The sequence below is a fragment of the Oryctolagus cuniculus genome, chromosome 14, assembly GCF_051225735.1.
Source record: "Oryctolagus cuniculus isolate XC-2025 breed Fujian yellow rabbit chromosome 14, ASM5122573v1, whole genome shotgun sequence".
NCBI lineage: Eukaryota > Metazoa > Chordata > Mammalia > Lagomorpha > Leporidae > Oryctolagus > Oryctolagus cuniculus.
In genome coordinates, this window is record NC_142880.1 from 47,512,390 (window position 1) to 47,535,397 (window position 23,008).

The 23,008-nt window shown below is 38.2% G+C and overlaps 1 long non-coding RNA gene across 2 annotated transcripts; it reads right to left on the reverse strand.

Annotated features, from left to right (window-relative positions):
- Nucleotides 1–740: 740 nt before the first annotated feature.
- On the reverse strand, nt 741–22,138 carry LOC149122321 (uncharacterized). 2 transcript variants are annotated; one of them, XR_016220260.1, is made up of 4 exons: nt 22,048–22,138; nt 21,254–21,391; nt 20,930–21,000; nt 741–826 (listed from the first exon to the last, which is right to left on the reverse strand). It is a non-coding gene; the product is annotated as an uncharacterized LOC149122321 (long non-coding RNA). The 2 variants fall into 2 exon arrangements; XR_016220259.1 differs by lacking the exon at nt 741–826 and adding an exon at nt 15,022–15,336.
- Nucleotides 22,139–23,008: the final 870 nt, after the last annotated feature.

Genomic DNA, 23,008 nt, shown 5'->3' on the forward strand with positions numbered 1-23,008 from the left:
AAGGGCATCAGGTGTGAATGGGGTGAGAAAGAGCACCTGGCCTTCACAACAGTAAGTGAAATGTACAGGCCACTCAGGAACTTAATGTGTTTGGTCCAGACTGCCAATGTGAACTTGACATACATGTTCCTTCAAAAGGGATTGTCTGGGGCCTTTGACAACAGCACAAAAGTCTAAGACAACCCATTTGGTTTCTGTTTCATTTGTGGACAGGAGCAGTGATTCAGTGCTCTTGCTTGAAAAACACCTCACTGTGATGTACAGCATGGTGATGGCTACCGAAAGCATAATGGGCACCGTCTCCATCACTGTGCACCCTTCTTACCCCATTGTTGACTGGATAAGAGATTGGGTAGTGGAATCACACAGTGGAACAGCAACAATGTCCACTCTGGCAATGTGGAGAATCTACCTGAAACAACAAGGAGTTCTAAATGTGAGCATATCAAGGGCTAAGTTAAAAGAGAACTGAGGGTCTGTGAGTTCTTGAACTGACAGTGTGCTCTCCAAGGCCACTTCACAGTGGACCAGTACTTAATCTATACCAGCATCGGTCCCCATCAGTCCCTGTGCTTTGCGCTATTGTCTGTCTGCATATATGATCCTGGTGGTATAAACGAGTGAGAATCCTCTGAGTATGCGTGCTTGGCACCCCAAGAATAAAGTGCAGATTTTTGTGTTCGCTCATCTAAGTGTAAACCTGCAATCAACTCCTCAGTTCTTTTCTCTGTCCAAATACGTACCTCATCTTCCAGGGGCTGAGTTCCTGTGTTACACAGGCCCTGTGTCCATCCTCTGCTATATCCCCATGTGTATTAACAGGAAGCTGGAAAGGAATCAGAAAGAAAGAACTGGAACAAACGCTCATATATGGACGCCAATATCACAGAGGCAGCTTAACCTGCTGTGCTGCAATGCGTTCCCTCAGAAGTCAATTTTTTTTTTCAGAAAATCCCACATAAATTGAAATATTTATCCAAGGTACACATTGTAGAAGGAGGTAGGAAATGTTCCATTATACAAGGTACTCCGTGTTATGGAACATGACTGAAGACACAAGCAAGGTGCTTTTTAAAAATATAGATTTATGCAGGCACCATGGCTCAACAGGCTAATTCTCTGCCTGTGGGGCCGGCACACCGGGTTCTAGTCCCGACTGCAGCACTGGATTCTGTCCCGGTTGCCCCTCTTCCAGTCCAGCTCTCTGCTGTGGCCTGGGAGTGCAGTGGAGGATGGCTCAGGTTCTTGGGCCCTGCACCCGCATGGGAGACCAGGAGAAGCACCTGGTTCCTGCCTTCAGATCAGTGTGGTGGGCCGGCCTCAGCGCACCAGCCACAGCAGCCACTGGGGGGTGAACCAAAGGAAATGGAAGACCTTTTTCTCTCTCTCTCCCTCTCTCTCTGTCCACTCTGCCTGTCCTATATATATATATATATATATATATATATATAGAGAGAGAGAGAGAGAGAGAGAGAGAGAGAGAGATATTTATGTCATTAAAGCAGGTAATACATGAAGTCACATTTTGGGGATAATCCCTCCATACACTGTAGTGTTGATCCCAGCAATGGCAATCAATAATGTATCCATCTAGCTTTGGGTGAGGAGGCATCTACTTTCCATAAAACTTTGTATATTATTACTTCAATTTGAGAAAGAAACAGAACCTATAAGACCAAAGAATAGTTGTTCAAACAACCATGTGCTAGAGTTCATCATGAGTGTTGGTAAAGCATGGTCATGTAACAGACTGTATAATATGTCTTTGAAAAAATAGTCACTTTAAAAATGCAGGGAAAATTCAGCTTCTGATGATTTCATGCACATGCCTCAAAATTTCTGTTGGTTGGTGATGTGCAGAACACCCGGGGGAAGTGGATTCTTCATGTCATTTTATAGTAACCAATACAGGTCAACTAACTCAGCAAAATCAGTCATAGAGGAAGAGAGGAGCTACTCTCGATATATCATGCAAGGTAGGGAATAGAGTTATTTTGTTTTCTTGAAAAATAAGAAATTAAGATATTCAATGTCAATGAGCAAACCTCATAGTAGCATAGTATGTAAATTTTTTTTTTTTTTTGGATTTTCTTTTTTTTTTTTTTTTTAAACTTTTATTTAATGCATATAAATTTCCAAAGTACGACTTATGGATTACAATGGCTTTCCCCCCATACCGTCCCTCCCACCCACAACCCTCCCCTTTCCCACTCCCTCTCCCCTTCCATTCACATCAAGATTCATTTTCGATTATCTTAATATACAGAAGATCAGCTTAGTATACATCAAGTATGGATTTCAACAGTTTGCTCCCACACAGAAACATAAAGTGAAAAATAATAGATGATTTTTTAAAATGATGATGAAATCAGAGCAGACCTATTGTCATGTTTAATCCCAGTGAGAGTCAAGTTGGGAATTGATAATTTCTTTTTTTTTTTTTAATAGAGGATCAGTTTAGTATGCATTAAGTAAGGATTTCAACAGTTTGCACCCCCATAGAAACACAAAGTGAAATATATTGTTTGAGTACTCGTTATAGCATTAAATCTCAATGTACAGCACATTAAGGATAGAGATCCTACATGAGGAGTAAGTGCACAGTGACTCCTGTTGTTGACTTTACCAATTGACACTCCTGTCTATGGCATCAGTAATCTCCCTATGCTCCAGTCATGAGTTTCCAAGGCTATGGAAGCCCTCTGAGTTCTCCGATTCTTATCTCGTTTAGACAAGGTCATAGTCAAAGTGGAGGTTCTCTCCTCCCTTCAGAGAAAGGTACCTCCTTCTTTGAAGACCTGTTCTTTCCACTGGGATCTCACTCGCAGAGATCTTTTGCCAGAGTGTCTTGGCTTTCCATGCCTGAAATACTCTCATGAGCTTTTCAGCCAGCTCCGAATGCCTTTAGGGCTGATTCTGAGGCCAGAGTGCTATTTAGGACATCTGCCATTCTATGAGTCTGCTGAGATTCTCACTTCCCATGTTGGATCACTCTCCCCTTTATTTACTCCATCAGTTAGCGTTAGCAGGTACTAGACTTGTCTATGTGCTCCCTTTGACTCCCAGTCCCTTCACCATGACCAACTGTGAACTGAAACTGATCACCTGGAACAGTGAGATGGCATTGGTACATGCCACCTCGATGGGATTGAATTGGAATCCCCTGGTATGCTTCCAACTCCACCACTTGGGGCAAGTCAGCCTGAGCATGTCCCAAATTATACATCTCTTCCCTCTCCCATTCCCACCACCATGTTCAACAGAGATCACATTTCAGTTAATTTTCAACACTTAAGAATAACTGTGCATCAATTACAGATCTAAACCAGTCATATTAAGTAGAACAGATAAAAAAAACTACTAAGAGGGATAATGTATTTAGTTGTTCATTAACAGTCAGGGCTATGCTGATCAAGCTACCATTTCCCATAGTGTCCACCTCACTCCAACAGGTTTCCCTCTTGGTGTTCAGTCAGTCGTCACCGATCAGGGAGAACATATGGTATTTGTCCCTTTGGGACTGGCTTATTTCACTCAGCATGATGTGTTCCAGAATCCTCCATTTTGTTGCAAATGACTGGATTTCGTTGTTTCTTACTGCGGTATAGTATTCTAAAGAGTACATATCCCATAATTTCTTTATCCAGTCTATCGTTGATGGGCATTTAGGTTGGTTCCAGGTCTTAGCTATTGTGAATTGAGCTGCAATAAACATTAGGGTGCAGACCTCTTTTTTGTTTGCCAATTTAAATTCCTTTGGGTAAATTCCAAGGAGTGGGATGGCTGGGTCGAACGGTAGGGTTATCTTCAGGTTTCTGAGGAATCTCCAGACTGACTTCCATAGTGGCTTGACCAGTTTGCATTCCCACCAACAGTGGGTTAGTGTCCCTTTTTCCCACATCCTCGCCAGCATCTGTTGTTGGTAGATTTCTGCATGTGAGCCATTCTAACCGGGGTGAGGTGAAACCTCATTGTGGTTTTGATTTGCATTTCCCTGATTGCTAATGACCTTGAACATTTTTTCATGTGCCTGTTGGCCATTTGGATTTCCTCTTTTGAAAAATGTCTATTGAGGTCCTTGGCCCATCTCTTAAGTGGGTTGTTGGTTTTGTTTTTGTGGAGTTTCTTGATCTCTTTGTAGATTCTGGTTATTAACCCTTTGTCTGTTGCATAGTTTGCAAATATTTTTTCCCATTCTGTCGGTTGTCTTTTCACTCTCCTCACTGTTTCTTTTGCAGTACAGAAACTTCTCAATTTGATGCAATCCCAATAGTTGATTTTGGCTTTGACTGTCTGTGCCTCCCGGGTCTTTTCCAGAAATTCTTTGCCTGTGCCAATATCTTGAAGGGTTTCTCCAATGCTCTCTAGTAACTTGATGGTGTCAGGTCGTAGATTTAGGTCTTTAATCCATGTGGAGTGGATTTTTGTGTAAGGTGTAAGGTAGGGGTCTTGCTTCATGATTCTGCACGTGGAAATCCAATTTTCCCAGCACCATTTATTGAATAGACTGTCCTTGCTCCAGGAATTAGTTTTAGATCCTTGATCAAATATAAGTTGGCTGTAGATGTTTGGGTTGATTTCTGGTGTTTCAATTCTGTTCCATTGGTCTATCCATCTGTTTCTGTACCAGTACCATGCTGTTTTAATTACAACTGCCCTGTAGTATGTCCTGAAATCTGGTATTGTGATGCCTCCGGCTTTGTTTTTGTTGTACAAGATTGCTTTAGCTATTCGAGGTCTCTTGTGCCTCCATATAAATTTCAGCACCATTTTTTCCAGATCTGAGAAGAAGGTCTTCGGTATCTTGATTGGTATTGCATTGAATCTGTAAATTGCTTTTGGGAGAATGGACATTTTGATGATATTGATTCTTCCAATCCATGAGCATGGAAGATTTTTCCATTTCTTGGTATCCTCTTCTATTTCTTTCTTTAAGGTTTTGTAATTTTCATCGTAGAGATCTTTAACGTCCTTGGTTAAGTTTATTCCAAGGTATTTGATTGTTTTTATAGCTATTGTGCATGGGATTGATCTTAGAAGTTCTTCCTCAGCCATGGCATTGTCTGTGTATACAAAGGCTGTTGATTTTTGTGCATTGATTTTATACCCTGCTACTTTGCCAAACTCTTCTATGAGTTCCAATAGTCTCTTAGTAGAGTTCTTTGGGTCCCCTAAATAAAGAATCATGTCATCTGCAAAGAGGGATAGTTTGAGTTCTTCCTTCCCAATTTGTATCCCTTTAATTTATTTTTCTTGCCTAATAGCTCTGGCTAGAACCTCCAGAACTATATTGAATAGCAGTGGTGAGAGTGGACATCCCTGTCTGGTCCCAGATCTCAGTGGAAATGCTTCCAACTTTTCCCCATTCAATAGGATGTTGGCTGTGGGTTTTTCATAGATTGCTTTGATTGTATTGAGGAATGTTCCTTCCAAACCCAGTTTGCTTAGAGTTTTCATCATGAACGGGTGTTGTATTTTATCAAATGCTTTCTCGGCATCTATTGAGATAATCGTATGGTTTTTCTTCTGCAGTCTGTTAATGTGGTGTATCACATTGATTGTCTTGCGCACATTAAACCATCCCTGCATACCAGGGATAAATCCCACTTGGTCTGGGTGGATGATCTTTCTGATGTGTTGTTGCATTCTATTGGCGAGAATTTTATTGAGGATTTTTGCATCTATGTTCATCAGGGATATTGGTCTGTAATTCTCTTTCAGTGCTGCATCTTTTTCCGGCTTAGGAATTAAGGTGATGCTGGCTTCATAGAAAGAATTTGGGAGGACTCCCTCTTCTTCGATTGTTCTGAATAGTTTGAGAAGAATTGGAGTTAGTTCTTCTTTAAACGTCTGGTAGAATTCAGCAGTGAATCCATCTGGTCCTGGGCTTTTCTTTGTTGGGAGGGCCTTTATTACTGTTTCAATTTCTGTCTCAGTTATGGGTCTGTTTAGGTTTTCGATGTCTTCCTGGTTCAATTTAGGTAGGTTGCATGTGTCCAGGAATCTATCCATTTCTGATAGGTTTCCCTGTTTGCTGGCATACAAGTCCTTGTAGTAATTTCTGATGATTCTTTTTATTTCTGTGGTGTCTGTTGTTACATTTCCTTTTTCATCTCTGATTTTATTGATTTGGGTCTTTTCTCTTCTTTTTTTAGTTAGTTGGGCCAATGGGGTGTCAATTTTGTTTATTTTTTCAAAAAACCAGCTCCTCGTTTGGCTGATTTTTTGTAATGTTTTTCTTGATTCAATCCTGTTGATTTCTTCTCTGATTTTAATTATTTCTCTTCTCCTACTAGATTTGGGTCTGATTTGCTGTAGGTTTTCTAGATCCTTGAGGTGAATTGAAAGCTCATCTATTTGGTGTCTTTCCAATTTCTTGATGTAGGCACCTATTGATATAAACTTTCCTCTTAACACTGCTTTTGCTGTGTCCCATAAGTTTTGGTATGTTGTGCTGTTATCCTCATTTACTTCCAGAAAGTTTTTGATTTCTCTTTTGATTTCTTCTATGACCCATTGTTCATTCAGGAGCATGTTGTTCAATCTCCATGTGTTTGCGTATGCTCTAGGGATTCCTGAGTTGGTAATTTCCAACTTCATTCCTTTATGGTCTGAGAAGCTGCATGGTATGATTCTAATTCTTTTGAATTTGCTGAGACTCGCTTTATGGCCTAGTATGTGGTCAATCCTAGAGAAGCTTCCATGTACTGCTGAGAAGAATGTAAAATCTTTAGCTGTAGGATTGAAAGTTCTGTATATATCTGTTAGATCCATTTGGGCCATAGTGTCGTTTAAATCTACTGTATCCTTGTTGATCTTCTGACCGGATGATCTGTCTATTTCTGAGAGTGGAGTATTGAAGTCCCCCAGTACTACTGTATTGGGGTCTAAGTCTCCCTTTAAGTCCGTTAATAAATCTTTTAGATAAACTGGTGCCCTGTAGTTAGGTGCATATACATTGATAATTGTTATATCTTCCTGTTGAATTGATCCCTTAATCATGATATAGTGTCCCTCTTTGTCTCTCTTAACAGTTTTTGTGGTAAAGTTTATGTTGTCCGATATTAAGATGGCTACGCCCGCTCTTTTTTCATTTCTGTTGGCATGGTATATCTTTTTCCAGCCTTTCACTTTCAGTCTGTATGGATCTTTGTTGGAAAGATGTGTTTCTTGTAAGCAGCAAATAGATGGGTTTTGTTCCTTAACCCAATCAGCCAATCGGTGTCTTTTAACTGGACAGTTCAGGCCATTCACGTTCAAAGTGACTAATGATAAGTGGTAACTTTGCCCTGCCATTTGCCAAAGACAAGTTCTAATATATGCTTTGAATTCCCTGTGATCTTTTGCTGTGAGGTTTCCTTCCTTGGTTTCCTTCCTTTACCTTCTTTCATATTGATGACCGTGTTTCTGTGTTTCTGTGTGTAACACATCTTTAAGCATCTTTTGCAGGGCTGGACGAGTGGCAACAAATTCTTTCAATTTCTGTTTGCAATGAAAAGTCTTTATTTCACCTTCATTCACAAATGATAGCTTTGCAGGATATAATATTCTGGGCTGGCAGTTGTTCTCTCTTAGTACCTGGGCTATATCTCGCCATTCCCTCCTAGCTTGTAGAGTTTCTGATGAGAAGTCAGCTGTGAGTCTGATTGGAGATCCTCTGAGAGTAATCTGACGTTTCTCTCTTGCACATTTTAGGATCTTTTCTTTATGTTTCACTGTGGAGAGTTTAATTACAACGTGTCGTGGTGAGGATCTCTTTTGGTCGTGTTTATTAGGGGTTCTGTGGGCTTCCTGTACTAGGATTTCTCTGTCCTTCTCCAAACCTGGGAAATTTTCTGCTAATATCTCACTAAAAAGGCCTTCTAATCCTTTCTCCCTCTCCATGCCTTCAGGAACTCCTAGAACCCGAATGTTGGGTTTTTTAATAGTATCCTGAAGATTCCCGACAATATGTTTCAGATTTCTAATTTCCTCTTCTTTTCTTTGGTCTGACTGTATCCTTTCCTGTTCTCTGTCTTCTAAGTCCGATATTCTCTCTTCTGCTTCACCCATTCTGTTTGTAAGGCTCTCTATTGTGTTTTTCATTTGATCTATTGAATTCTTCACTTCAGTCACTATCACAGTTTCCTGCTGTACTAGTTGTTTCGTTTCATTTTGATTCCTCCTTAATATTTCATTTTCACGAGAGAGATTTTCTATCTTGTCCATTAAGGATTTGTGTAGTTCCAGAATTTGTTTTTGAGAACTTCTTAATGTTCTTATCAATTTTTTGAGATCTGCTTCTTGCATTTCTTCTATGTCATCATCTTCATAATCTTGAATTGGGGTGTCTTTTTCATTTGAGGGTGTCATGGTGACTTCCTTGTTTTTATTACCTCGGTTTTTGCGTTTGTTATTTGGCATATTGGAGATATTTGGTTTCTTCACTGTGGTGCTTTTTCTTGTTATACTATGACTCTAGATTAAGTGGACTATCTGTTTTTGATGGAGCCTTAGGGCTTGAGATGGGTGTGGCCTGAGAGCTCTGTTTGGTGTGCCAAAGGTGACACTCCCATAGTATGTAAATTATATCTCAGTAAATGGATTATTTAAAAAGCATAAAACAGGGCAGCATTAACCTGCCAGTGGTGACCAGAGCAAGCTCAGCACCTCAGTTGGAGGGTAAGCCTTGTCGATACATCCTGGTTCATTAAATGTGGGCTGGAACCAAGGTGAGAACCTGCCCTGTTAGTTCATGCAATGTCATGCGACACCACATTCAAATTCCTGAAGACAAGCGATAGTATGGGGAGCCAATTTTAATTGGGTGTTAGAAAGCAGTGTAGACTAAATTTGGGATTGTCTAGTGTGGAGAAATGCAAGTGAGCCATCATTATCTCAGATTAACAACAAAATATTTTGAAACAGTCCAGCTAAATAATCTCTCTAAGGGTGCAATGAAACAAATCTCCACAAATGTGAACATAACAGAAATCTCCAGCTAATGAATTCAGCACAAAGGAGACGGCAAAGACAAAAAGGCATCCAAGATAGGAGGATTTATTATTTTATTTTATTTTGTTTATTTTTTATTTACAGGCAGAAGAATGAGAAAGAATTCCTATCAGCTGTTTCATTCTCCAAATGTCTTTAACAGCCAGGATTGTGTTAAGCTGAAACCAAGGGCTGGGAACTTAATCCAGGTCTCCTACATGAGTGTCAAGAATCCAATAACTTTAGTCATCAACACTACTTCCCAGGGTCCACATTAGCAGAAAGCTGATGTCAGGAGTCACAAACAAGAATTTAACTCAGTTACTCCAGTATGGGATATGGGCATGTTAACTATCGTAATAATCACCAGGCTAAACACTTGTTCCAAGAGAATGGATTTTAATCAAAGGAGTAACATCTCAGATATGTGTTGTCTTGGCTTTGAATTGGAAAAATCATGGTTACATAAAACAATAAACAGTGGAGTGTCTATGAAATACAACACATGGTTAGGAAATTATTGAGAATTACAAAGTGACTATGGTGGCTTCGCCAAAATTGAGATAGAGTTAAAAAGTAAAAGATCTGCAGAAAGTGATGAATTAAGGCCAAAGTAAGTCTGGGAAGCAGTGCACTTTGCCAGCAGCAAAGTGTGAACCCTGAAACTTGGGCAGCTTGTTGTCCCAGTCATTGTTGAAACCCCAGAGAGGGGCCTGAACAGCTTGACCTGCAGGCCTGCAGCTGTTGATAACTGCAAAGAGCAGGCTGGGTTATTAGTGTGGGACTAAGAAACAACAATGCTTCTGTTATCAGGCAGAAGCATTTCCCTGACCACAGTCAATAAAAATTTCCATAGGTAACTCTGCTCTCAGATGTTTTTATTCTGCTCGATATTTAGTGGTAACAAGAAATATTTTACTGTGGCAAAACAAACAGGCAGTTAGAATGCTAACTATAGTTCTCAAGTGAAAATATTTCATTTGCTGAAGGCTTACTACTTCAAATGAGTTTATCTCGCCAGTATAATAACAATTTTCGCAAGATCTGTAGAAAGTGAAACAGGCTTTGTCTGGGTTTATTGATGATTTCATTTTTTAAAAAATAAGATTTGGGGCGAATGGTTTTATTTCTGATATTTTCACACGATGAAAAAAACTACCTTTTTGATTAAATGTTATTGGTGGATTAAATTATTCTTAGTTGGTTGCATAAATTGAAATAGTGTATATTAGGTATATTTTAAAAGGATTTATAGAATTAGAGAAAAGGAACATAAACTAGAATTTTAAAAGAATGGAAATGCATTTTTACACCTTTGTTATCTCAAAGTATATGAATACTTTGGAACAGAACTTGAATAGTAGAATATACACCTTCCTTTTTCTTTCATAGCAACAAAGCTGTATCTTTAGTCTCCTTGTGTTAGCTAAATGCTACTTTATATAAAAGGATGATTAGGTAGGGAAAGAGGAGAAAGAAAGAAAGAAATGGCAAATAAGTGAAAGTCACTTTACTAGAGTATTAAAAGATACTCATCTACAAAGTCTGTGCCACTTTTCTACAATCCTGTCTCTCAGACAGTGATATTAAACAGTAGCTTTCTAACTGCTAATATATTTGAGCAGCCAATGTTGTAACTATGTAGAAAAGCTTATATGTCATTAACGATAAAGTCCTTGTGTTTTCTAAATATCATTGCAAGCACTTTAGAGCCAATTTAATCAGGTCACTGATGAATAGAGGGGCTATTCCATTTGTTCTCTTTGAATAGACAGGGAGTATATTCAAGAGCCTCCAATGACAGGGATCATATAACATTTTAAGGAGTTTGCTGAAATTAAACCACTCTAATAAACATTTATTAACATTGAATGTGAAATACTTCTATTCTCTTTAAACAACTTGCCATTTTATTTAATTTGGAACTGTAGTCAAAATTGGTTATAGTCTCTAAATGAGGGTTAGCTGTACTTTTGATGAGTCAGTAATTTATCACTATGATTCTCCAAGTCAGTACTATTTCATTGGTGTCCTGAGATACAAACTTCAAGAGGAAAATACCGTAAAATTTAAAGTAATGCTCCAAAGTAAACAACTTTTTTTTTCAGAAAAACACTTTATGAGGAATCCACTGAGTGAAGCATAATTGGGAGACATAAAAACTAAGAGAAGTTAAATTTGCTTCTTATTAGTAAAGGGATAAAATATGGGATTTCCAACTGGTACAGCTGATAAGAAGTAGGAGGAAGCATCTTTTTATTTATTTATTTATTTATTGACAGGCAGAGTGGACAGTGAGAGAGAGAGAGAGAGACAGAGAGAAAGGTCTTCTTTTTGCCATTAGTTCACCCTCCAATGGCTGCCGCGGCCAGCACGCTGCGGCCGGTGCACCGTGCTGATCAGATGGCAGGAGCCAGGTACTTCTCCTGGTCTCCCATGGGGTGCAGGGCCCAAGCACTTGGGCCATCCTCCACTGCACTCCCAGGCCACAGCAAAGAGCTGGCCTGGAAGAGAGGCAAGCAGGACAGAATCCGGTGCCGCGACCTGGACTAGAACCCGGAGTACCGGCACTGCAAGGCGGAGGATTAGCCTAGTGAGCCTCAGCGCTGGCCCAGGAGGAAGCATCTTGAGGGCAGAGATGCAGGGTATCAAGGGAGAGCTGGCATAGATCTTAGGGTAAATGTTTTTATCACACACACACTCATTAATAAGAGATCAGGAGGAAGAATAGCTTGGAATTGATGGGTTTTTGAACAAGTTTCATGTTACCATGAACTTTGTCAAGTTGTATACATCAATGTAGTATCACCTTTGTCAAAAGTTCTTTTAAAATGAAATAATGATAAGTGAAAGTGCACAACTTGGGAAACACTGATTCAGATAAGGCAGCCTATGTAACATACACACTCCATATGGAAGAGACAATCCTATCCTTCCACGTGATGACTGATCTGCACCAGTGGTAAATAGCAGTCTATGCACCATTTAGTGTCTGCAGAAAGTGTCCAAAATCATGAGACACGAAATTACTAGCAGAATCTCATTGCCAAAGGATTCATAACTGTCAGTGAGACTCTGGCCACTCCACAGAATCTGAAGGAGAAAGTAGTCTAAATGTAGGAAATGTTTTCTGGCTGCTTAAACTTCCTTGCTGCAATCTGATGTACCTTTTCAAATGTGTGGTAATTGTGTTTATATACTCAAATGTCTCCTCCCATGTCCAAAAAACCCTTCTTGGTAGACAGCGAGGATGAATCTAACTCATCTCTTACATGTCTTTGGTACTGCTAACTTGTAGCTACCAAGAAAACTGCTGAAATACCAGAAATCTTAATCTTGTCCTCATTCAACCTCATTTTAACCTTTAATGAGTTGAGATTGCTTGGGGTAAAAATAAATTTTAAATGAAAGTTTTCTAAAGCCACCACTAAAGAAATGGAATTTGATTGTATGGTTGCCTCTTCTTCATTATTTCCTTACTGTGAAGTTTATTGAGATAGTGGACCACAACAAGCTTTTACCTCCTCTTTTTATCCTTGGGAAGCTGAATGACTTATTCAATTAAAAAATGTTAGAAAAATAAACTAAGCAAATTATATTAAAAAATTTCAAGAAATAAAAAGGTTATTGGAAATTTTATACAGGAAATATTCCTGATTAGCTCACATATATTTTAAATAGTATGATAATTATCTCTAATTTATATATGCACAATTTAACTATAAAGGACATTAGAGAAAACCATATAGACATATTAAAATATATTTATAATTATGTCTACAGTAGTCAAAATTGTCAATCATCTATCCAACTATCCAACCCTTTATTCATTCATTCAGGAAATATTGGTGATTCTTCCATTGTATATCAAATGTTGTTCATAGCACTAGTTAAGCAGCTCCTTTGAGGTCATACAGTTTAACTTCCAGTAGTAAGGCAAAGGGAGGAATAGCTTGGAAACTGCTGTACCCAAAGGACAGGAATGGCAGAGGATGATACAAATTACGGCCTTGAGATGGATACAGCAACAATAAAATGGGGTTCTACAGACCCAAATCACTTTCATAAAATAGTTTTACTTTTGTCACGTATTTTGAGCAATGAATAAACAAGAATAACTCACTTTGAGTAAGTATTTTAACTTTGAAAAGTGTAGTTTCTTTTGTGATCGTTTCCATCTACTCAATTTATTTTGAAGTTCCAGAAGAAACATGGACAGAAACACTGTGGTGCAGGATTTTTAATAGAATAAGTGCTGAAATGGGTGTTTTGGCCTGGAATAATGCATTTTAATGAATTTAGTGAAAGCTTTTTTTTTCTTAAGCAATAGTATTGGCTAAGGCATCTCATTATCTCTTTGAAAAATACTCATAAATTCTCATGGCATAAGGGACACTTGAGGCTGATGTCCACATTCTGACATTATCTGTGTACTCTTCCTTGTGTATTAACCAAGTGTCAACTTGTTCTCACATTTATTCACTTCAATTGCATCTTTCCATAAAGGTACTTAATTTAATTATTTTATGGTATGATGCAGAGAGAAGGATTTGACTCAATGTCAAATGGATTGGTGAATGAATATAGCCTAATATGTTTAAAGCTTAACTAAAATGTTTCAAACATCTGGCATGTCTTTTTGAGTTAAGTTACCTGTTACTGGCTCCAAATAAGAGGACTCTATTATGTACAGTCATCCCCAGTTATTTTTTCTGGCTATTTACCCTTAGTGATTCCTTCTTCTGAGTCTTTGTAACCCTCACTAACTCCAGGGATTGCAGCAAATAGCTATACTCAGATATTCTCTCCTGCCTAGGCTATGAAGATTGGCAATAACAGTGAGTTACAGTCTGAAAATATTTTTGACCAGAAAAAAATATTTCCTCAGCTTTTCTCAAAAAGCAATTTCTAAATTAAATAATGTACTTCAGGCTTATATATTAGAGTTTGTAAAACTCTAAAATAAAACTTTCTTGAAGTCTAATTTATGTGTACAAATTTGTCATATCTTTGCCCCAAGAAATTAATTATAGGATCATCTGCATTTCATCTCATTTGAATATTACCACTAAGGATATCAGTTTTTAAGAGTCTTATTCACAATGCCAACAAACCAAGCATATAATAAATAACACATTTTTTGGAAATATATCATTTGAAAAACATATTGTTGTAAAAGTAAACCAAACTATGAAAATAAAATTATCATATAAATGATAAATGTAGTCAATTTGTATTGTCAAAATACTAAGGATAATTGTGCTATTTATTTGTGGAAAAGAATAACATTTAGAACCATTTTGAATTTATTAAGAATTTAATTCTGGAGTCTGAGTTGTGGTATAGCAGGTGGAGTCTCTGCCTGTCATGCTAGCATCTCAAATGGTCACAGTTTGTGTCCTGGCTGCTCCACTTTTATCCAGCTCTCCGCTAATGTGCTTGGGAAAGCAGTGGAAGAAGGCACAAGCTCAAGGGTCCCTGTCACCCAAGTGGGAAACCCAAATAAAACTCCTGACTCCTGGCTTCCAGCTGGTCAAGTCCCAGCCATTGTTAAAAAGAATTTAGGCTGGTGCCGCGGCTTAATAGGCTAATCCTCCGCCTGCGGCGCCAGCACACCGGGTTCTAGTCCCGGTCGGGGCACCAGATTCTGTCCCGGTTGGGGCACCAGATTCTGTCCCGGTTGCCCCCCTTCCAGGCCAGCTCTCTGCTATGGCCCAGGAGTGCAGTGGAGAATGGCCCAAGTGCTTGGGCCCTGCACCCGCATGGGAGACCAGGAGAAGCACCTGGCTCCTGCCATGGGATCAGTGCGGTGCGCCGGCCGCAACGTGCCGACAGCAGCGGCCATTGGAGGGTGAACCAACAGCAAAGGAAGACCTTTCTCTCTGTCTCTCTCTCTCTCACTGTCCACTCTGCCTGTCAAAAAAAAAAAAAAAAATGAATCTAACTCTACCCACTATTGCACACATAATGAGAAAAGGAATCTAAAGTGGTAAACTTTTCTTATTTTTTAAATAGTATTTATTTTTATTTATTTATTCGAAAGTCAGAGTTACACAGAAAGAGAAGGAGAGGCAGAGAGAGAGGTCATCCATCTGCTGATTCACTCTCCAATTGGCAGCAATGGCTGGAGCTGCACTGATAAAGCAAGGAGCCAGGAGCTTCTTTCAGGTCTCCCACTTAGGTGCCGGGACCCAAGGACTTGGGCCATCTTCCACTGCTTTCCCAGGCCATAGCAGAGAGCTGGATCAGAAGTGAAGCAGCCAGGACTAGAGATGGTGCCCATATGGGATGTCGGCACTGCAGACGGTGACTTTACTTGCTATGCCACAGCGCCAGCCGCAACTCTTCTTGCTTGTAAATATTCTGATGTGGCATTAGGAAGATAGAAAACACTTAAGCATAATTCTTGCATGTTGGCTTTGCACACACAATGGTCACTGTTGAAGAACTCTATGATTTTACTTTAAGACATCTGTTGTTAGCAAATTAAACAAGGGAGAAGCCAAACAACAATGAAACATCTTGTTGGAAAAAAGTATGTACTTCTTGAGCTTCTAAATTTTGAAGAAAGATGGAAAAACTAAAATTTATGTTCATGTATGTGTGACTATTGCATTTATAGCTTGTCTGGGGAAACTCTAAAAAGACTTATATTTTAGGCCAGCGCCGCAGCTCAGTAGGCTAATCCTCCGCCTTGTGGTGCCGGCACACCGGGTTCTAGTCCCGGTCGGGGAGCCGGATTCTGTCCCGGTTGCCCCCCTTCCAGGCCAGCTCTCTGCTGTGGCCCAGGAGTGCAGTGGAGGATGGCCCAAGTGCTTGGGCCCTGCACCCGCATAGGAGACCAGGAGAAGCACCTGGCTCCTGCCATCGGATCAGCGTGGTGCGCCGGCCGCAGCCACCGCACCAGCCGCGGCAGCCTTGGAGGGTGTACCAATGGCAAAGGAAGATCTTTCTCTCTGTCTCTCTCCCTCTCTCACTGTCCTCTCTGCCTGAAAAAAAAAGACTTATATTTTTACACTTTAATGCAGAAGATAAAATTCCTATGAAGAAGGAGAGCACGGATAATAAAATCAATACAGAGAAAGTGAGCAGACCAGCAGAGATCAGTATCACAGAAGCAGTAACAGTCATAGCTTCAGGCTGCGATTTCAGAAACCACCAAAAAACAGATCTCAGTTTGTAGAAAGCAGTGGTTTCTTTACAGAAAGACAAAACTTTGACTAAATTCAAAAATTTAGGTAAGACATATCTCATTTATCTCTTGTTCCAAGTCCATAAAATAAATGGTCTTGGGAGTTATTTACCACTGCAGTATGGGGAGGTGAGGGCAGGACTGAGTTTACAATCTGGGATTCTTGATTTTTTTTTTCCTGTAAATATTTGATGTATAAAATATACTTGATTCACTTGCAAATTCCACTTAAATATGAATTAAAGTATTTTTCTATAGTGCTTAATCCAATAGCAGGGAAATAAGATTTTCCATCTGAAGCCAACTTTCACTTTGTAGACAGAAATGCAAATATGTACACATGTATATTATACATACAAATCTTTACAAATAGGAGAAAAGTTCATGGCTGATTAAGTTAAAGATAAGTTTATTTTGAAATCCATGCACAGTTTTTTTCCATAAAGCACATTTCCTACGAACTTCCTGAAAACCCTTCATTTAAATGATTTAAAAATGTCTTGCAGCAAAGTAAGCTTATCTTCTAATTCCATGTTTCCACAAATTTCTTAAAAATTAGTTGTTTAGTCCATTTTATTTGAAAGGCAGAGACAAAGACAAAGAGAGGTCTTATATTCATCTACTGGTTACTTCCCAAATGCCTTTCACAGCCAGGAGTCGCGCATGCTATTACCAAGAATGCAAAACTCAATCTGAATCTCCCAGGTGAGTACTTGAACTATCACTGCTTCCTCCCAAGGAGTGCATTAGCAGAAAGCAGGACCAGAAGAGGAGGAAGTGAGACTTAACATTCAGAATCCAGTGTGGTGTTCAGGCATCCCAAGTGGTATCATAACTGTGCCAAACACCCTCCTTTACAACATTTTAAAAATATTACCTATAAAATACATAAATGTATTTATATATATATGTATATGCATACATGTACATATGTATGTAAGCTTAAATTGTAAAGTATATGTTCATGAACTATATATGAGATTGTATGGTTTTAGCATTTACGATGCCTATGTTGTGTGTGTGTTCATTACTTTTTTTTAAAGATTTATTTATTTGAAAGAGTTACACAGAGAGGAGAGGCAGAGAGAGAGAGAGAGAGAGAGAGAGACAGAGAGAGAGATGTCTTCCATCCGCTGGTTCACTCTCCAATTGGCAGCAAAGGCCAGAGCTGCGCCAATCTGAAACCATGAGCCAGGAGCTTTTTCCAGGTCTCTCATGTGGACGCTGGGGCCCAAGGACCTGGGCCATTTTCTATTGCTTTCCCAGGCCATACCAGAGAGCTGGATAGGAAGTGGAGCAACCGGTGCTTGAACCGGCGCCCATATGGGATGCCAACACTGCAGGCGGCAGCTTTACTCACTACACCACGGTGCCGGCCCTGCTCTTTATTTTTTAACCTGAAAAATGAGGAGTTTGTATTTGCAGTATTGCTAATCTTAAGTGCATGTAAAATATATGAAGAAGCCTTCCCTAATACAATTTCATATTATGGAAAAGCTATGCATGGATTTAAATATTTTTGCACCAAAATAAACTGATTGATTAATTCATGAACTTTTTGAAATATTCCCTTATGATAAAGATAATTGAAAATGAATCTTGATGTGAATGGAATGGGAGAGGGAGGGGGAGATGGGAGGGGTGAGAGTGGGAGGGAAATTATGGGGGGGGGGGGAGCCAATGTAATGCATAAACTGTACTTTGGAAATTTATATTTACTAAATAAAAAAAAAAGAAGAAAAAAAAAGCTGAACCAACTGTAAGGAGAAAGAGATGAACCCATTATTATAGTTGGAGAATTTAACATTCATCTGTCAAAATAGATAAATCCACTATGCAGAAAACCAGTATTTACATAGTTGAACACAACAGCACCATCAATCAACTAGATATAAGTGGCATAGGCTACTTTATCAACCAGCATCTGATTACATACTCTTCTCAAGTTCACATGAAATATTCTCTAAACAGACTACATTGTGGGATATCAAACATACCTTAACAAATTTTAAAGAATAAAAATTATACAATGTCTGTTCTCACAATGGGATGAAGCTGGAGATCAAGAATAGAAATCCTAATAAAACCCAAAATATTTAGAAATTAAACCCATATCTAAGTAACAAACACATCTACATAACATATAGGTCAAGAGGCAAATCTCAAACAACCTTTTAAGATATTTTTGAAAAAAAAATTCCCTTATGTAGAAATGGGTAGTATTTTATTTAACTATACCTGCAATAGTGTATTCCAATATATATTAGGCATAACATTTTCCTCATATTTTCATTTCTATGTAGTTTTTTTACTTTTTGTTTTTTTAGTCCTATATTCAATTGATTCTTTTCCTCTCAATATGTTCTCTAGAACTTCTAAACTCCCCTTGACTTCATTGAATGAACATATACTAAACTCACCTTCATATTCCATAGAAAATTTAGAGAAGTTTGACAAAAGAGAAGAAAGGTTATAAGCCCAATATCTTTTCACTGAAATATTCAATTGTTCTCCTTTGTACTCTCACATTTCTACATGCCTTGCAACGAGATGCACCTACTGTCTTCTCTTTTGCACTCTGCAGAATCAAATCATTGTATAAGGAACAACTTTGGTAGGAAGAGATTGTATCTCCTTTTGGAGCAATGACAGGCATTTTTTTTCTAGAAAAATAATGAAATATCTTCCTAGTGAGCAAAAGCAGAGACATTTACCATTGAACATAGAACATTTTCCTCCCCTAAGCTCAGTGCTTCTTCTCCATAGTTTAACACACCACAGGGGCAGGTGTCAGTTGTCTCTGTTCATATAGCTCAGTGGGAATCTGAGCTCAGGGAACCAGCACAGAAATATTGATTACACTATTTATTGTCATTTCTGTGACTATTAAACTGTCCTGTAGTCTGAAAAAAAAATGTGTTTTCTAACAGCGTCCACGAAACCATAGCAGATATAAAATGTGGCAGTTTGCAAATAGAGTAAAATCTGAGACAGCTCATAGTTCTTGATATTTCCTGTTGCTCAGGTCCATTGCTTATACAGTGCTCACACAGTTTTGCATGGTTTGTCACTGATTGTTCATCCAGTTTTAACCTTTGTCCTTGGAAACGTTTTCCAAATTCCCCAGCCAAAATAGGAGGTTTATACATCTATATTCCTGTCATTCTCATCCACTTTCCTATTTTATCTTCTTATATTCAATTTTTATCATAAATGCTTTTTCTTGAATTCTATTAATATTTGGTTGGCAATATCCTAAGAAAGATTCATCTTTAAGTTCTTACAAATGCTTATTATATTTTTCACACTATTGATTATGTAGCATGCTGCATGGACAGTGAACAATTTGGGATATTTTCCTGATATTTGGGAACTTTGTAAATTATGAGTGCATGGTTTTACAAGACTAGAAAATAAAAATTATTTTTCCAGCCTCTATCATGACTATTCCAGTTAGAGGTACAAAATTCAAAAATTAGTAAACCAGAAAAATTCGACTCTATAATGATTCTGTCATTATGGGACAGCAGAAAACACAGTCAATTTTCAGATTAAGCATTGGCAGCAATATTAGTGTCAATATTAACAGTATAGAGTCAATGATTGAGCTTTAATGTCCATACTCTCTGGCAGAAGAAATATGTCATCAGGAATAGCTCATGTTTTTATGAATGTGTTCTTTTAATTCTCTAGTTTCCAATTTTTATTCTCAAGATTACCCAGATATTTACAAAATGCAAACATTTTTTAAAATATCTGCTTGTTTTTAGAATCCTTTCTCATGTTGGTAATAAAGAACATATTTTAAAAAATAGCACAAAAGTATTTCAAGGAAAAGACTCCCCTACCTACACCCCCCCAAAAAAAAAGAAATCAGAAAACAATGAATTTTAGACTCACTTGGGTGTGGTCACATTGAAAGTCATGATTGTATCATAGAAAAAATATATTTTGGATTCATATTATGCAAAATTAAGCAGTTAAATTATCACATCCATTAGAATGGGGTGCAAAATAAGGACAAGACTTTAGGAGTAAGAGGTCAATTATTGAAGGATATTGCCAAGAAGATAAGGAATATAAAAAGAGAAGAGTTGGGTTGTTTTGCTACATACGGGAAGGTAAAGAGAGTCATAAAATAGGTCCTGAGATTTCAGCTTAGAATTCAAAGGCAAAGGAATTATTTCTCTATCAAAAGCCTCTTGTCTCTTTCAAATACAGCACGGCCACAATTAACACAAATGGTTTACTTCTATGGGCTGTCAAATTAACCCAGCTTCATTCATGGCCTATTGTGTTTCCTATATTAATGTGAAGTTATTTATCAATAAAGAAACTTGAAAGTTGTAAAGTGATTATGAAAAAAGATTTATAAGACTCAAACCCAGAAAACCTACTGACCATATATTGTCAACCAAAGCAATTTTGTGTGTTGATCCTTTGAATTATTTGATGGAACCATTTCTGCATAGCTTTAGAATGCTGAACCCATCTCACCTGAGGCAACCTATTCACCCCCAAAATGGCTTCAAAGGCTGGAGCTGGTCCATGATAGAATAAATAAGAAGCTTTGCAAAATCCTATATGGAATATCAGGAAAAATTGCCAAAGTCAAAGATTTCAGAGGCAGAGATTCATCTTAAATAGCATTCTGGTTCTGGCAAAAATCAGATTGTTAATTGAGTTTAACAGTAGGTTATTGAATATTTAAGAAAGTAGGTGCTGCACTGTCTGTTGTAATTTTAGGTATAGCATTTTACTTACTTAAACACATTACCACAGCACATGGTATATGGTGTGTGGTTTTTTAGCTGGCCTTCGCACTCCTGCCACTGCTGAAAAGAAAGATGAAAGAAAGCATTTTACAATCACTTGATTTGTATGGCATTATAGGTTTATACATTATCAATAGTTTGTGCTATGTCTCCAGCTCTCTGACACAATACAAAAATCTAAAATCTTAAGATTCTGCAAAAATGTCAGATTGCATATTCCGTATCTATATTTATTTCATTGTGCTAATCAGAATTTAAGGCCCTGGATACATCTGTGGGACATGCATTCTAGAAAGTTAGAAATAACACTTACCATGATTTACAAGCTTGCTATGTCAGTGAACATTGTAGGATTCCAGGACTCTTGGGCATGCCAGTATATCTCCTCTAAAGAAGTACTGCTTATTCAACTTCTTAACACCGAAGTACAAGCATGACATGTGATATATGCCTGCAATTTGGAGACAATATAGTCTCAGATTCTTTTATCCAGTAACTGGATGTCTGGTAGTTTTAAGGAGGATTCAATGCAGGTACAAGAGAAATAACAGTTTGGCAGTATAAACTATCTTCTCCCAAGTAGTAGAAGTAGCCACAGCAGGAAAGCATTACATTTTATGTGGCATCTCCAGCAAGGTACAAGGCACACAATTTAGTACAAATATACAGGGTTCTGTTGCCATTTGAAAAGGAAGTCTATGCCCTCAATATTCATGAATCCCATTCTCAACCACTTTTCAGATGGGACAGCAGATTGAGCATTAGAGTAGTGAGGTGGAAGAAATCAGTAGATGCTGATGCCTATAAGCATGGACGTCTTCCCACCAATGTCACTGCTCAATTCTAGAGCCAACAGCAGAAAATAAAGAAACAGTTACCTACCCACTGCAGAGAACTACAAGACAGACACTTGTTAACAAATTTATTACATCATAATAATTCTAAATTATATTTGAAACAACAATTTTATAGCTCCTCTTTTCTTACTCTACTTATCTCATTTCATGATTGATTTTTCCTAGAACATGCCTTTAATAAATCAAATAAACATAAGTCTCCATCTAGGCTCTGTTTCTAAGGCACCTGACCTAAAACAAGTGTACTTACCAGGGATTATGATTACAATCTGCTGGTTCAATACACAGACAGATGTTCTAATTGTTTGCTTGGCTGATTAACTGAAATCTCTACTCAACTATGACCTCCTGTAAATGAAACCAAAAGACGGAAATTACTTTCTGAAAGGAGAAGAAGGAATATAGAGACTTAAAAAAATAGTAATGCTACCTAATCCCTAAATATATCCTAACTGGATCCAACGTTAAGATTGACACGTTTATTGATAACAGGAGTGATGACATCTTTGAAATGTGCTGCTTTGTTCTTGTAGGTAAAACATGTTGTAGTTAAGACAGACTTTCTGCTTTCAGTAGAGAACTGAGACTGTAGAACTGTTGAGGCTAATGACAGAAGCTAACTTTCCAAAGCAGGTGCACATGATGTCCATACTTGCCTTGATCACTACTGGCATGAGTTGTGTGTAATAGATGATTAAATTTCTAGTTTAGATATGGTGATCATTAAAAAACAAAAATAACAACACATGGTCTGTTTAGCAAGTAAACATTGTACCACAGACTGAATTGCCCTGATAGTGTCAATGACTTATTCTCATTTCAACTCCCAGAGTTGCTTACATGAAGTGAGAACTAGGAATTTTTCAGGAACTACCCTCCATCTACATTTCACTTAGAAGATGATATGCATACAAGATATTCGTGGTGTGCAAAAATTCACTGAGGGAAGTAGAAAACACCAGGGTATTATGGCGATGGATGTTGAAAAAGCATGAGTGAAACCAATCCCTTAGTACACACTAATAAATAGTGTTGTTAAAAAGATTAGAATATGTTTATGGAGTTCAAGTCAAAAGTAGCTTTGATTTGAGCATATGACAACTTGAGTCCACTAGAAACCTAAATTTTTTTCAAGACTATTTCCTCATTTTCCAACTACCAGTTGAAGAACTGCAACATTCATTGACTAGAAGTCTCACTTTTACTCATTG